This window comes from Mixophyes fleayi, chromosome 4 (genome assembly GCF_038048845.1).
Source record: "Mixophyes fleayi isolate aMixFle1 chromosome 4, aMixFle1.hap1, whole genome shotgun sequence".
In the NCBI taxonomy this organism is placed as follows: domain Eukaryota; kingdom Metazoa; phylum Chordata; class Amphibia; order Anura; family Limnodynastidae; genus Mixophyes; species Mixophyes fleayi.
In genome coordinates this window covers 141118157-141131132 of record NC_134405.1, presented here as the reverse complement: position 1 = coordinate 141131132, position 12976 = coordinate 141118157, and the positions used below count along the sequence as shown (strand labels likewise).

Here is a 12976-nt window from a genome sequence, read left to right as displayed (position 1 = left end):
CAGTATTAACCCGGTTTCAACAGAGTAGCTATCGCATCTAGCGGTCGCAAGTTATGAGCAATATGAGATTAATACTCAAAAGTACTTTGTTTATGGGTCAGTTTAAACAGGTTATTCAATAGAAAGACATGTAAGCAACAGTTGGGGGTAGTTTCCCCCCACCCTTGGAGAAGATCAAATGAACTGACCTATGACAAGCAGTCTATTGGAACATCATTAACCCTGGACCAATGAAGAGCTCGCTTATCTGTGTATATTTGTGACATCATCACTGTTTATGTTCATTCAAACATATAAACCAGCTCCTGGGCCACTGCAAATCTCCTTTCCTGACTACAAAGATGAACATGGACCTGGGCCCAGGGAGCGCTGGCATAATGTAATGTATTGGGTTTATACTTTCCTGTTTATTGTTATATCTTTTATGCTTAAGCATGGCTTGCTGTAAATCCTGCTATCTTTTGCTATTAAATCTCTTTGTGCGCTGGAACCACAATAATCGCATTGGACAAAACGAACATTACACACACTATGCAGGTATGTAGACATAAAAAAACAAAATCCTAATTTTCTTTCCTCTCCATCCTCTATGGCAGTCATTACAATAGGTTAGGCCCCTTTAGGGTTTAGGTACGACAGGAAATTAGAAATACACTCAGTTAGTATAGTGTACAGCATCTCCCCTTCCCCTTTGTATTTTCCTAGCTGAAGTTAGAGAGGACATGTAGCAGTTTGTTATTTTTTTGCTGGCTTACCTGCTTTAAATGGTCAGGATGATGCATTCCTGGTTGTGCAAGCTGAGGAGGCTGGCTACACAAGGTCCTCTAATTGCTACATGTGGTAACAAACCCAAGGAAATATGTATTTTGAAGCTAAATTTGAAAATGGTGTGCAAGCATGTCTTGGGTTATAGAACATCACTATGGAGAACATTGCAGACAGGAACTCAGAATCACTAGAATCCCTCAGAATGACTAGCAAGCGATCCCTGTTCCATGGAACCTCCCCTGGCACTGCAAATGAAGCACAACTGTCTTTCAACTCCACATGGATGTTCCAGCACCATCTAAAGCTCAACATATCCAAAACAAAGCAAATTATCTACCCTCATGCCAGAATCACCACCTCCCCTCAAATCTTCTTCACTGTTAATAACACCACAATTTCCTCAGTCTCCCAAGCCCGCTGCCTTGGTGTAACACTTGACTCCACCCTGTGCTTTATTTCTCACATCCACACTCTCTCCCAGTCCTGTTAAATCCACCTTAAAAACATTGCCAAAATATGCCCTTTTCTTACTCAACCTCCTACCAAAACTCTTATCCATTCTCTCATCATCTCCAGTCTTGACTATTCGAACCTCTTTCTATCTGTCATTCCTGACACCCATATATCCACATTTCAATTAATCCTAAATGCTGCTGCAAGACTGATCTTCCTCTCTCACTGCTCCACATCTGCTGTACCACTTTGCAAATCCTTACACTGGCGTACCTTGTGTCCTCTAGAATCCAAATCAAATTACTGACCCACACCTACAAAGTCCTCAACAACAACACTCTTTTATACATATCGAATCTCATATCAAAATACTCTCCCTTCCGCCTTCTTAGATCTACCTCTGACCTGCGACTTGTCTTGTCTCTGATAACCACCTCTCACTCTCGCCTACAAGACTTCTCTAGTGCTGCTCCCCACTTTTCCTTACCATGCCTAATTGAGCTTTCTTACGCCTTCAAATCTTTAAACGCTTTCTAAAAATCCATCTCCTTTTTAAAGCTTACCTTGTACCTGATGATACTATTCACATTAATACACCCTCTCAGTTGTCCCAATCTCCGTTCTAAGCCACACTTGCTCCTCTTGTTTCAGCTGTGCCCTCTTTCACTTAGAATGTAAGCTCAATAATGAGCAGGGTCCTCCATACCCTTTGTTTTAATTTCTGCATTTTTCTTTCTGCCTTGTCTGTCCTTGTTTTTGCCCTGTTTTCACTAATGTACGGCACTGCAGAGAACTGTGGTGCCTTACAAATCCATAATAATGTTAATAAATAATTACAGGAGTATTTCCAACAGGATGAAGCCTGAGTCCAACCCCAAACAGCCAAAGAGCACCTGCTATAGGTAATCCACTAATCTAGTGGTGTTTTTTTAATAGATTTTAGTTGAGTTATCGATTTAGCAATAATCTTCCAATATCAGTACTCTTATAGAGACTGTGAAGGGGAAGAAAGAAAGTAACACATAGCATAGGGTCTCTGGAGTCAGTCACAAGCCATTATCTGCTGTTTATGATGTGTTCTTTTGTTTAACATGTAATTCCTAGACTCAAGGAAGTAATTCTCAACCCCTTGAGCAATGCAAGGAGACAATAGTCTGGATGACAAAATAAATATGACTAAAAGGGATTTACATGCTATATACGAGGTTATGAGAGCAGATAAGAATGGGTTAGAGGACTGATACTCCCAGTCAGAATTGGACCCTTTAAAAAAAAAAATATATATATATATATATATATGAACCCTCTAGTAGTGAATCTGTGAAAATTAAAGAAAAGCCAGATTACTGAATGTGGATAAAGTGGACATTTTGCTCTGGCAGATATATAAATCCATGGGAATGAATAAAACATCAATTTCCACTGCAGTTCAGAATTCCCTCTTTGTTGATTGTAGTAAAAACATAGAGTTATCCCCATGCACCAGCTTGTAATGGATTTAAATGAAAAAGAGTGGGATCAAGTGGAAAAGTCTCAGTCTGACCGAAAGAAAAAAAAAGAAAAGATTAAAAACAATGATTAAGGGTCACAGAAATGGAGTTCATTTCAAAAAGTGGATGCAACAATAGCCAGTAAATCAGCTAGGACCACTGTTTCTTTAGAAGACAGTGGTCCTCTAAGAGATCCTATGGATGGAAAGTTGTTTTAAATCTTATTAGAATATCACATACTTACCGATTTTTCATTTTTACTTTCTGGGAGATCACAAAGGGGAGGTAAACTGGCAGTACTTAGTGGTGCAGAGTGCTGCGGATTGCATCATTAGACCCCCACTCAAAGTGGGGACTGCATCATAGAGGTCCCCATCCCGCCTACTTCACTATGAAGTGGGCAGGATGCAGGAGAATCCAGGTAGTCTTGAAAACTTACCTGGATTTTGGGAGTCTCCAAGACATTCCAGAAGAGCGAACAAGTATGAAATATCATGCTCTGGAAACTAAAATTTAAGTTTGCATGTGGGTATAAAATAAGTCTCTGAAGTGTGCCTATCCTACATTTAGTTTTAGCATCTCTGATTCTCTAAGCCAAGCCTGGCCAACCTGTTGCTGTCCAGGTGTTGTGAAACTAGCATACCCTGTCAGCTGGCTGTCTACTGACAAAACAGTTTGGGGCTTGTATTTTCTCAACACCTGCAGAGTCACTGGTTGGCCAGGCCTGCTCTGAACTCCTTTCATAAGAATATATCAAATTTTGGGCTCTTGCAGACTTCACCATTTTTATGTGCAATTTTCATGTGCACTGCATATGGAAATTGCCTTTCTGAAAAAAATCTGTATTGCTGAACTAACAATTAAAGTCAGCAGCATATGCACCCAAGTTACAGTAAGTCACCATCAGTGTATATTTGCTCCTGCCTCAGAGCTGTGCAAAACATTTACCTCCTAACAGACGTATATGTGTGTTTCTGCATAAGCCACATTTGTGCCTTTAGTGTACTCAGCCTGTGTTTGCATGGCCTTTACATACCCCATCACGCCTTATCAAGTGCAGGCAGGCATAAATGCCAGAATAGCGCAACTCTGAATATTTTGTATTATATATATTAATATTTTATATACTCTGTATATGCTTGCACCCATTTTCTGGGCATGTGCCAACTGATTTCACGCACATATGCACAAATTGGAGTACATTCTACTCTGCATCAGTCCCTATGTATTTAATTATTAAAGTACAATTTCGGCTATGTCATGAATAGCTGTAAAGCGCTGTTTTAGAATTAAACTTCTTGCTCTATATTTTCTCTACATTTGATTCTTTTGTTCTTGGCTCTGCTTAATATTTTCTTTTTATTAGGGTAAGATGAACTATTTTCTTTTTATATGATTCAGAGTGTTAAGTAGATAAGGGAACCACAGACACTTTAGGGTGATGTTAGGCGTAATTCAATAAGTGACACACTGCACAGCTACCCAAATGGGAACGCAAACTCACTAAAAATTGAACAAAGAGAAATTAGAGGGGGTACAGACAGTAAAAGGATAGAGAAAGTGTGGTCAACAATAAAAATATATACCATGTTCCCCATATTTAAAAATGTGATCAAATTTATTACAACATATAAAATACAGAAAATTTTAAAAATCTGAGAATGAATCTATCAAGGTTATTTTTCCAACATTACATTGTTACAAGTTTAAACATAAAAATAAATTCTTGAAGGATAAACACTGAAGTCAAAATGAATAGCCAAGTAATAGATTTAAGTCTCCTAATCATAAATAGCTATCCAGCACAACATTTTCAAAGACATATTACCGTAGTCAGTATGCTTTGCTAATTTACATGCAGTATAACCTATAGAAAAACCTTAAAATTTGCAGAAAAACATATTCATAGTGAACAGATCTTAGGAGAAGTGTTAACTATGTCTACACAGACACAGGCTAGGCTCACATCTTTCAGCATGTCATGTAAAGGCAGAGGGGCATAGGAAGGGGAGGCTTTTACAGTACACGGAGCAGACAGAGCTCAGAGAGGCATTCTACAGGCGTCAAAAGGGGCGTGACCACATAGTGCTGGAGGTGTGGAAAACATAGGCTGTGGCTGCGCCTTTTTTCACAGGACATGGGGGGAATTCAAGTAGCCGCAGAGTGTCTCCGAAACATCCGTGAGATACTTCACGGTGCAGATTTTGGCAGAAATTTCTACTGAATTGAAGGCAATGTGTGCTGTGCGATGTCTGCGCGCCACATTGCCAGCAATTGAATTCCCCCCATTATGTATTAAAATGGTGTTGCTCTCACCTACCTGTTATTGCAGCTTTCACAACCTGGTTCTGGATTCTTGTATGGATCCTGGAATGTTGGGACCTGTTTGGAAAATGTACATGAAATGTGGAAAATAATTAGTGAACACAGTACACAGCACAGATCACGCAGTATATAATTATATAACAAGCAAAATATGCTTGATAAAAATAATCACAGATACCTATATGTTTGTAAATGGTCAGATAATGAAACACATTTGTAAGTACATAAGAGAAATGGCTGCCTCTAGGGGCTCTGCAACCCCATACAAAGATAAATACACAGTAAAAATTAAGAGGCACTCAAAAACCCTTAAATATAAATTCAGTGACGATAAGAAAAAATTACATAATATTTTAAGCTCCAAACTAATTTATTCAGAAAGTAACAATATGGAGGAGATTCAATTTCCCGCGATATGGCACGTGGACATTGCACTACACACACTATCGGCAATTATAGAAGGAATCTCCTCTGCGAAGTGTCTCGTGGACGTTCCAGAGACATCTTCCGTCTAATTGAATCTCCCTCACGTCTCACAATACAAAAAAAATTCTAAAATATATGTACAAAAATTTAAAAAATTGTTTACCAGACTGTGCAGGGCCTGGGCCCCGGTACTTTGTACCACCCCACTGCCTTCTTGGCTTCCCTGGTGGTTGCCATGGTAATCAAGACACTGTGCTGAATTATAAATCATTACTAGCAGCCTAAAGAAACAAATTAATGAACATTTTTTAATAATAACATTCTTGTTATAACCTGCCACAGTGATTTAAATAAAAAAAATGAAATAGCTGCTTTAAGAACTTTGCAAAATACCCATGACCATGGTAGATATATTAGAGGGGTTGGAGGATTTAACACCTTGCTAGAATACCAAGCCTTAGCCCCAACCTGCTATACTCTTTATTCATTTTGCAAAAGTGTCATATACTGTAGTGGATGGCTATGGCAAAGTGTTTAGTTTACAAAATGCTGGCTAGGCACAATAGAGAGACAGGTACCAAGTGAACCACGCCAGGATAATTTGTATCTGGGATTGTCCAAAAGTAAGGCCTGTATTTTATTTGTTACTGTTTTGTATACACTGTGGATTTATGAAAGATTTAGGTTTAATAGTTTACTATTAATATTTATAAAGAAAACAAATAAATAAAACATGCATGTGTGCATTAATGGAGTAATACAAAATATGCATGCTTTATTTGATTGAAACATTTTCTAAACATCAAATCAGTCATGAATCACATGGCTCAGTACACAATGCCATTATGTCAATATATTTTCAATTTCCCTCTAGATATTAATGATGTCAGTTAGTAAGTTTGGCACCTGGCTGCTATTACATACACAACAAATTGTAGTGACATAGAGCTGAAGAAGCAAGATTAGATGATATATTTTGCAAGCTGTAGAATATACTAGCTAACAATCAGCTTCATAGCTAGTGCCAAAGAAATCCTAATCAAATCTTCCCATCATTTTGAAACATAAAGCTATGAAAACTGTACAACATTACATTTTCTCTTAATTGCAACTTCTTGTTGTTTTCGTGGCACATAAGCTCTCCAATTGGACAATATTTTTACATGTCTTACTTATAAAAAGTGGAATTAACACCAATGGTATTAGAGCAGAAATATAATAGATCACATGTACTCATAAAATTATGAAAACTGTATGACATTACATTTTCTTTAAATGTAATTGCAGCTTCTTGTTTATTTAAATCAACTCAGGTCATTTAAACTAAAAATAAGAAGATATGGAACGAAACAGACCATACTGTCATGGGTGGAATTGCTGATATACTAAAAGTCTGCAAATGCATCTAACATGTTTAATGATGGCCTCTAGAAAAATACACACTGTCCCTTCCCTGAGTTTTGAGAAAGGAAAATAAATCAATATTTTAATTATAAGTAAGCAAAAATCATATTGCTGTCGTTCAAATGTAGTCATTGGGGAAACAATTTGGTAATTGTATTGTGTCCCTAGTCTAGCATTACTACCATGAATGAAACAGCAATGTGTGATTACTTAGTATGGTGGAAAACATCAAGATCTATAAGCCTCTATAAAGTAAGAAGGACCAGAGTCACATTTATTTAGAAGTCAGCAATGTATCAGGAAAAGTGTTCATACTAGTTTTTGCTCACCATTCAAGTTACAAGACACTCTAATATCCCTATGGAGTTACAATTATCATTAATAGCTCAAATAAACGAAAACATAAAAACTAAGAATTAGCTGAGAAAACAGTTCTCTTAACAGTACACTTCCCATTCTATCTGGTAATTCCACACATTTTCATATACACTATATGGACAAAAGTATTTGGCTACTGTATCTGTTAATTACTGAAATAATTACTGTTAATTAGTGAATTACTAAAATTAAGCCCCCAGCCATGCAGTCTCCATTTGCAAACATTTGTGATACAAAATTGGTCTTTCCGAAGAGCTCAGTGACTCAAGCATGGTGCTGTGATATGATGCCACCTTTGCAATAAGCTGGTTCATGAAATTTCATCCCAGCTGGATATTCCACGGTCAACTGTAAGTGATATTATTGAAAGTGGAAGCATTTAGGAACAACAGCATCACAACCACGATGCGGAAGACCACGTAAAATCACAGACCGGGGTCAACGACTGCTAAGGCGCATGGTGGCAAACGCTCTGCTGATTCCATAGCTGAAGAGTTCCGAACTTCCACTGGCATTAATGTAATTATAAAAACTGTGCGGCGGGAGCTTAATGAAATGAGTTTCCATGACCGAGCACACCGACACTGGACTGTGGAGCAGTGGAAACGTGTTCTGTGGAGTGACAAATTACGCTTCTCTATTTGGCACTCAGATGGAACGAGCCTGGGTATGGCAGATGCCGGGAGAATGTTACCTGTCTGACTGCATTATGTCAACTGTGAAGTTGGTGGAGGAAGGATAATGGTATGGGGCTATATTTCAGGGTTTGGGCTAGGCCCCTTAACACCAGTGAAGGGCAATCTTAATGCTTCAACATATTAAGTAATTTTGGACAATGCTTCAGACTTTGTGGCAACAGTTTGTGGAAGGACCTTTTTTATTTCTATTTCAACATGCAAGGACTACAAAGACATGGTTTGATGAGTTCGGTGTGGAAGAACTTGACTGGCCCGCACAGAGCCCTGACCTCAACCCCTTGAACACCTTTGGAAATAAACTGGAACAGAGTTTGGGAGCAGACTTTCTTGTCCAACATCAGTGACTGACCTCATAAATGCTCTACAGAATGAATGAGCACAAATTCCCACAGAAACACTCCAGCCTTCCAAGAAGAGTGAAAGCTGTTATCACTTCAAAATCGGGACCAACTCCATATTAAAGTATATGACATAAATATGGAGTTGGTCATTAATATGGAGGGAATGTCATTACAATCCCTGTTGGTGTAATAGTCAAGCACCCAAATACTTTTGTCCACATACTGTATATTGGGCAGCATGGTGGCTTAGTGGTTAGCAATTCTGCCTTACCTCACTGGGGTCATGCGTTTGATTCCTGACCATGGCCTTATCTGTGTGTAGTTGCATGTTCTCCCAGTGTTTGTGTGGGTTTCCTCTGGGTGCTTCGGTTTCCTTCCACACTCCAAAAACATACTATTATGTTAATTGGCTGCTATTAAATTTACCTTAGTCTCTCTCTGTATGTATGTTTGGGAATTTAGACTGTAAGCTCCAATGGGACAGGGACTAACGTGAGTGAGTTCTCTGTACAGAGCTGCGGAAATAGTGGAGCTATATAAATAGCTGATGATGATGATATTAGGAGTTGACGTGAACTTGACCATCTTGAATATAATAGAACTACCCAATATTATCTAGACATATGGTAACACATCTTGTGACTGGATCACTGATAAATAACTTATTTGTGGCTGGATCATGTGGAAATAATTTATTGTAGAAATGTATTTCAATCAGAGGTGCAGCACCAATGTATAATTTTAAATACACTTATCGTGTTACATTGGGATGTGTTTTGTATGGAAGTGTCATTGTTTGGGTTTGTAAGGTTGCTAGAGAAAATCTCCAATTAGGCATATTTGGGGAGGGAGTCTGATAGCAGGAAATGCTAAGTTTTTTGATGAAGTGTCAAATGCCTGGTCTGGCCAAAGGCCCAGCAGGGGGTCGTTACTGTGCGGCCTTTTTTCCAGAGTGTTCAAACCTTTCTGAATATTGTAAACAACATGTGAGGCAGGAAATCACAGCAAGTTATAGGATATCACAGATAAGTGTAAATATTGTTAGCTTTGAATTGCATGTAAATCCATGTTTGGATAAACAAATTGCATCCTGATTCTAAAAATAACTCAGACCTCAAGGGGGCTGGCTTATCCAGTGAGGCTGCACTCAAATGTTATAAAAACAGCACTGTTTTGTATTAAAAGTTGTTTTTCTGATTTCATCTGACCTTAGCACTGGTACCTCCAATCAATGTGACTGCAAATAAATATCACTTGCTTTAAAGACCTGCTTGAAAATATTTTCCATGCTGAAAATCCTTTGACCTACAGATTAGACCCAAAATCTAACATAGTAACATGAGATTTAAAAAAGACACCAGTCCATCAAGTTCAACCTATTTTGGATCTCCTGCGATCCCTCACTTATATTTGAAATTGATTCAGAGTAAGCAACTGCCAATCTGTTTCAATTGTGAAAATACCCCCAGACCCAATATTGCAGTCCTATTTTTACCCAATATCCACTACTATCCTTCATTTTAATTAATGGTCGTATCCCTGGATACACTTTTCCGCAAAACATTTGTCTAACCTTTTTTTATACATATCTATTAAAACTGTCATCACAACCTTCCCTGGCAGTGAATTCCACATCTTGACTGCCCTTACTGTAAATTATTATTATTTTATTATTATTAATTTTTATTTATAGGGCGCCACAAAGTATCCGTAGCGCTGTACAAGGACAAACAATGACACAGTACAAGGTGAAACCGCACAGTACAAGTAACAGTAAGCACTATAACTCTGGGGGCTCAGGCACAGCATGAAAGAGAGGGATGGAGGGGAAAAGTGAGTATAGGCAGGTAACTATGGCCCAAGAGGGTGGGCACGGATGACAGGTTGAGAGTCACTGAGGGGAGCGGAAGAACCCCTTCCTTTACTGGTTGTGAAATTTCCTCTCCTCTAACCATAGAGGGTGACCGCGCGTCCTGTGTATAGTCCCTGGGGTAAAAAGTTCCCATGAAAGTTCTCTGTATTGACCCTTAATGTATTGAGTACATAGTAATCATATCTCCTCTTAGGCACCTCTTTTCTAAAGTAAACATGCTTAAACTGGTTAACATTTCCTCATAACTTAATGACTCCATACCCTTTATCAATTTTGTTGCCCTTCTCTGAACCCTTTCTAGTTTCAAATTATCTTTTTTATAGAGTGGTGCCCAGAACTGTACTCCATATTCAAGATGAGGTGTTACCAACGATTTATACTGTGGCAAAATAACACTGTCTTCCCTTGCATCTATACCCTTTTTTTATGCATGCCAATACTTTATTTGCCCTTGCAGCTGCTGCTTGACATTGAGCACTATTGCTAAGTCTACTGTCAACGAGCACTCCCAAATCCTTTTCCATTATAATAGATTCTCCTAAATTAATTCCATTTAATTTATAGATTGTGTTCTTGTTTTTGATCCCTAAATGCATAACCTTACATTTATCTATGTTAAACCTCATATTCCATTTGACCGCCTAATCCTCCATTTTATTTAAGTCCCTCTCTAGAGAAGCTACATCTTGCTCTGATTTTATTACCTCACAGAGTTTAGTATCATCTGCAAAAATAGAAACTTTACTCTCTAAACCATCACCAAGGTCACTAATAAATATATTAAAAAGGAGTAACCCCAGCACGGAACCTTGAGGAACTCCACTTAAAACTTTTGACCAAATAGAAAATGTTCCATTTGTCATAACTCTCTGTTCCCTATTATCTAAACAGTTTTCAATCCAAGTATAAATGTTGTTTCCTAGACCCAGTTCCCTTATTTTGTAAACCAACCTCTTGTGTGGCACTATATCAAAGACCTTTGCAAAATCTAAGTAGACCACATCTACTGTGCTGCTCTGGTCTAAGTTCCCACTAACTTCCTCGTAGAAACTAATTTGATTAGTTTGACATGACTTATCCCTCACAAAACCATGCTGATTCCCACTAATAATCTTATTGCGCACTAAGTAATCCTGAATACTATCCCTTAATATACCTTCCAGTGTTTTCCCACTATTGATGTCATGCTTACAGGTCTATAATTTCCTGATTTTGATCTCATCCCCTTTTTAAACAACAGCACCACTAATCCATTTCTGGCTGCTTCTGAGGTTTAGACTCAGCTTTTCTGGTACTACCGCACTGCCTGCTTCCCTACAGCTCTGGTCAGTGTGATAGGCCAGGGGGGGATCTATCCACAGCAACCCTGAGTAAGAGGTCATGAGTACCAGCCCAGGTACATCAGTAACGGGGTACACTTGCAGCATCAATTACCCAGGAGAAACCCTCTACTGGATGCCGGTAAGGAGTCCAGTGGTGGCAGCATTTGTAAGCCCCTCCTACTGCGGCAAGAGGGCACATTTGGGATAACAAAAGGGAACGGTGGCAAAGGAAGCCCAGCAGGTTCCCAGCAGCAAAGATAGGGTGGCGTAGGTGGTCCATCCTGTCACACATCTATTTAAGCATAATCCCTTAGACAACTGCATCAATCCTTTTAAGTCATTACAGACTATTAAGCCCATGGTGCTTGTCTCAATTATCATGGACGAAAACAGGGACAGTGCTAGGATCTCTAGCTCCCCCCTATTAAGGCTTCACTGCACAGGCGACGCTCCCCCATACTGCTGTGCCTATTGCAGTCCCTGTGCTGTTCAGAGTGGGACTTACAGTGTTCTGCCAGCCCTTGCTGAAAAAGAGTGGGGTCCTGGGATTTAGGATCGACATCATGATAAGGAATAGTAGTTTGGGTGGCTTGGGCATTGACTAGAAAGGTGCACCCCGAAATCTGACTGTTTTAGTGACATGTTAGTTTATGCTACACTAGTAAATATCCTATGTCTATATGGGTCTACAGTAGTAATATTCTGCACCTACAAAAGCAAACAATGCAATTTAAATACAGATGAATTTTCAGATGCACCCCTGCATTTAATTGTACTTTCTATGTGATCTGATATAAAGCAAATAGTAACAATTTAAAAACAATATTTCAAAACAGTCTGGACCAGTTTATTTCATAAGTAGATACATCAAGTTCTAGTAATATACCTTCATGTTAACATTATTATTATTATTATTATTATTATTATTACTACTAATACTATTACTACAGTGTATTACTGTGTAATAAGTTTTTACAAACAGTGACAGACATTACAATCCTGTAAATCTATATTCTGCATTTTTTACAGGATTACTCATGTTACACCTAAAAATCACAATGAAACATTGGAACAGTTGTAACACAAGAATTATCTGAGAAATAGCCAAGGCTTTTGAAAAACAATTCATTCAGTGCTGGAGGACAACAAAGAATACCAGGAAAAATAATCAGAAAAAAAGAATGAGAGGACTGGTATTAAAGGTAAACACAAAGGTTTCTGGCAACAAAAGACCAAGAATAATAAATCAAAGTGCTTCAATGAGCAGAATAATAATGTATAGATATTTGTTTATTAAGGTAAGAACAGATTATAAGTATAGCAGGACAGCTTCACAGTGGGGAACCGTCGTCATCCTCCACAATTCCACATCATGACACTTTCTTAATGTTGACAATAAGACCAATCAAAGAAGAGATTTCAAATACTTCTGTGCCCAACAATAAAACAGGTTAACTAAATCTAATAATAATAACAATATTACAAAGTTTAACAGACG

General features: G+C 38.4%; 1 long non-coding RNA gene across 1 annotated transcript; it reads left to right on the top strand.

The window, feature by feature from the left end:
• Window positions 1-295: 295 nt before the first annotated feature.
• LOC142149978 (uncharacterized) lies at window positions 296-12712 on the top strand. Its single transcript, XR_012690950.1, has 3 exons — window positions 296-379; window positions 2076-2123; window positions 12508-12712. It is a non-coding gene; the product is annotated as an uncharacterized LOC142149978 (long non-coding RNA).
• The last annotated feature ends 264 nt before the right edge of the window (window positions 12713-12976 follow it).